Genomic DNA, 4694 nt, shown 5'->3' on the forward strand with positions numbered 1-4694 from the left:
ATCATACCACTCGTTAAGGCTCTTGCTGCTCCAGTGGGGGTGCTCCGTACTGGTGTTCCTGCGTGGTGGTCCGACTCTTATATTCTGCCATAATGGGGAAGACAGATACTAAGCAATCCCGGCTCCCCTTTGAGACCCAAAAGAAAAAAGCTCGTGCCCCGCCGCCGGGGGATGGCGACTCTGATGGAGGGGAAGCCGAGGAGGTGGACTGGAAGGCGCTCCTACTTAACATGCAAACTAGCCTTACCTCGATTGACTCAAAGATTGACAACATGTCTAAACGTCTGGACTCTGTGGTGCATCGCCTTGACCAACAAGAGGAACGAGTTAAGGAGTCGGAGCAGCAGATTTCTGGGCTGGAGGATGGGGCGTCGGCCACTGCAACCAAAGTATCGCAGATGGAGAGATTGCTGAAGGTGATCGCCGACAAGAACGAAGACTTAGAAGCGCAATCGCGCCGCAACAACGTGCGCCTTATTGGTCTGGCAGAATCTACCACCGTGGGCATAATGGAACCTTTCATTGAAAAGCTTCTGTCTGGCCTTTTTGGCGTGGATGCCTTCTCTCCACAGCTGGTGGTGGAGCGAGCCCATCGCACCTTAGGCCCTCGCCCCATTCCCGGAGCCCCCCCGAGACCTGTCATCATCCGCTTCCTGAATTATAGAGACCGAGATACCCTACTGCGCCTCGCCCGGGAGAAGCAGCCTGTCCACTTTGAAAACACCACGCTCTCCTTCTTTCCTGACTTCACACAGTCGGTACAAGATGCGCGCCGCAAATTTGGGTCAGTCAAGAAACGATTGCTTCAGAATGGTATTCAATACTCTATGGTGGTCCACCGTGGCAAGCCGCACATGTTTCAGGACCCATCTCAGGTGGAATTTTTTCTAAAGGACCATAAACGATCTCCTGAGGCTGCTCGGCCCCCTTCGGAGAGAGCCGGCTCCCGCTCGCCCACTTCTGCTCTGGACTGATTGGGGACTTCATTGCTGCTGTTCCTGTTCCTCGTTATGCTAGTACTGTTTAGCCTTGCCTTGCTCTCACCTTACGATGGGCCTTAATGTTCGTAACATATTCTGATTTGCGCCCTGGTCTTGTATTGATGACCTACCAATCGTTGGGCTCCACTGCTTTCAGGGTTTCCTTGATGTTTTTTAACATAACTTCGCCCTGGCACCTCCCTCCCCTTCCCACGCCTTCCGCTGGATACTGACCCAAGCGGGCAGCGGGTGTAATATCGGGGGAGTTGGATGGCGGGTCTGGACCCCTTGTGTCCCCCAATTGGGTGTTCCCCAACAGGGTGATGACTTGGTATTGCGGGTTTGTATGGGGTGGGGGAGATGCCCGGCATTATTGGGATGTCGGAGTGGGTGGGTGGGGAGGTTTTCAAGGGGTTGTTTATGTTTTGTTTGAACTTAGTATGGATATTGTCAAAATGCATAGTGCTGCTACACCCTTTGACACCTTCGAAACACAGTGGCACCAGGGAAGGTATCGTTCAGTGCGCTCCTTGACCTATTATTCTCCTATCTGTAGATATGAGTCATTCCGGAAACCTTGATATTAACGTGGGGGGACTGATCTCCGCTATTACTTGGAACGTTAGAGGACTGGGTGATCCGAGGAAGCGGAGACAGATTTTGGGTGCATTGGACAGACTAAATGTACATATCGTATTCTTGCAGGAGACCCATATGGATCCCCAACGCCAGATGGGTAGCGCACTCGGTCTTTGCGCCATACTCGTCCTATGCGAGAGGTACTGCTATCCTGATAAAAAGAAGTGTCCCTTATACTCCCCTGGGCGACGCAGCCGACCGGGAGGGCCGTTATTGTATAACTTGGGGAAGGATTGGCATTGAAACCATCACATTGGCCTGCTCTTATGGCCCTAATTGTGATGACCCGAGCAGCTTCATTGCCCTCTGGAATAAGATCAGGAACGTAGGATCGACACATCTAATATGGGGAGGAGATTTTAACACTGTGCTTAACCCGGTCTTGGATAGGTCCAACCCCTCTGCACAACACTACACAAACAACCACAGATATCTGCGGGACATTTGCGACACTCAGGAAATCGTAGATGCATGGCGACACTTACACCCGACTCGGACGGAGGGCACACATTGGAATACGGCTCACGCCTCATGGGCTAGACTGGACTACATTTTGGTGTCTCGTGGGCTGGCCCCCTCCCTAGCTGCGGCACAACATGTGGGCCGCATGTTCTCTGATCACTCCCCGGTGCTGGCCAAGTTCCCCTTACCAGACATAATGGGGAGACCATCCTCCTGGCGCCTACAACCCAACATTTTACTCGACGGACTCTTTCGCACCGAACTGAGTCAAGACATTAAAGATTTCCTTTCACACAACAAGGGTTTGGTGGAGCGGGTGGCCACCCTGTGGGAGGCGCTAAAGGTCACAGTGCGAGGTATTTGTATCTCTAAGAGCTCCGGCGTGCTGCGGGCCGTACGCACTACATTACACACATTGGAAAGCACACTGCACACACTAGAAACACGGCCAGACTACGCCACCTACTCAGATGCACAGGCACGATACCGGGAGGCTCTGTCTGAGTCTGCTTCCACCGCTGAAAGGGAGGTCAACTTCCGTGGTAAATACTTCAGGGCTAGGGCATACGGGGAGGGAGAGTGACCCGGGAAGTTCTTGGCAGGAGTGGTTCGCCCCCCACGCGGCTCAAAATTTGTATTGGAACTGGACGGAGACGGAGGGGTACTTCTACGAGACACACGTTCGATCTTGGCTGCTTTCACTACACACTATTCCGCACTCTACACCACTACTAGAGTGGGTGACCTGGACATAGATGACTACCTGAGGGAACTCACCTTAGGATGGCTTCCAGACCATCAAAGAGAGTTTTTGGCTGAGCCCATAGGCCTGGATGAAATTAGGGACGCAATTAGTCAGATGGCACCCGGAAAGGCTCCTGGGTTAGACGGTCTGCCCATGGATTTTTATAAAGCTTATGTAGATATACTGGCGCCGGTGCTTCGGGAGGTTTTTCTGGAGGTGCATGAGTCCGGCACACTTCCTCTATCCATGCAGGAGGCTCTCATCACCTCCCTACTGAAACCCAGAAAACCGCCTCAATATTGCGATTCCTATCGTCCTCTCTCATTAATCAACTGTGATGCTAAAATTCTGACCAAAGTGTTGGCTAATCGATTGCAGTTGTTACTAGGTTGATTGGTGCTGTCGGATCAGGCGGGATTCATCCCCGGCAGGGCTACCTCACACAACCTTCGTACTCTTTTTTCAATATTGCAAAATGTGGACCCTGATTTGCCGATGGTGGCGGTCTTTTTAGACGCCACTAAGGCCTTTGACTCTTTAGAATGGGACTATCTCCATTGCATCCTACGAAACATGGGGATGCCAATAGGATTCACGCAGTGGATCGATCTCCTTTATCGTCAAACTGTAGCTCGCGTTGGGGTGAATGGTCAGATATCTGAGGCCTTTGCTATATCGAGGGGCACTCGCCAGGGGTGCCCCCTCTCTCCATTGCTGTTTGCCATAGCGATGGAACCGCTGGCTGCCTGGCTCCGGCAACACCACCGGGACAAAGCTCTGCGCTGCCTTCGGCGGGAAGTTCTTATATCCCTGTACGCGGATGACATTACACTGTACATCCGCGATCCCTCTGTTAACCTTAACCCTATCTTGAGGGAATTCATTCGCTTTGCTGGTATGTCTGGTATTCACATCAACTGGGGAAAATCCACTATCTTTCCGCTTACTACAGCGGCTCAGCCCTTCCCCCTGGATTACCCTCTACGGAGGTGCGCAGATGAGGTCCGATACCTGGGCATACTTCTCTCTCGGGATCGCGAAGAATTGATGCGGCTGAATTATGGCCGTGCATTTGACCACATTCAAACCTGCGTGACCAGATGGATCATGCTGCCTCTCTCCCTGGCAGGCCGCGCATCCCTCATTAAGATGGTAGTTCTTCCAAAGCTCCTTTACCTCTTCCTAAATATCCCATACTATCCGGGCAAGTCCTTTTTTAAACTTTTGCGCTCTGAGCTTATTCGACTGGTTTGGGGGGGGAAGCAGCCACGTCTGTGATGGGACATCTTGACTCGTCCATTCGCCCAGGGTGGCTTTGATTTACCGGAGTTTGAACTTTACTATTACAGTGCTCAGGCCCACTACGTTCATCACTGGATACGCCCCACTCCTTTCATGCCTCAGATAGCGGTGGAACATTGGTTGGCAGACACCATCCCGCTGGAAGGTGCCATATTTAGTGTGCCTGAGACACGGGCTGCATACCACACCACAGTCTCCAGCTCAGTCCTAGCGTGGCGCCATATTGCGAAAAAAGCCCAAACGACATTGGTGTACTCTCCATTGCTTCCCTTGGCGTATCACCCTCTACTACCCATTCTGCAGGAACAATTATTTAAGAACTTTATGGCCAAACTCAACATTAAGACTTGGGGAGATCTTTATCAGGGCGGACGCTTTCGTTCGCAGACACACATGTTCGCCGACCTTGCACCTACTCCCATGGACACATTTCTGTACATTCGGCTTCGTAGTGGGGTTCGGGCGTTGACTGAGGGGTTCCCTGACGAACCACCCACTTTAGACCCTCTACATCAGTTGCTCAAAGCTGCTACCCCTGCACATGCGGTCTCTAACCTATATCACTC

This window comes from Triturus cristatus, chromosome 4_1, assembly GCF_964204655.1.
Source record: "Triturus cristatus chromosome 4_1, aTriCri1.1, whole genome shotgun sequence".
Classification (NCBI taxonomy): domain Eukaryota; kingdom Metazoa; phylum Chordata; class Amphibia; order Caudata; family Salamandridae; genus Triturus; species Triturus cristatus.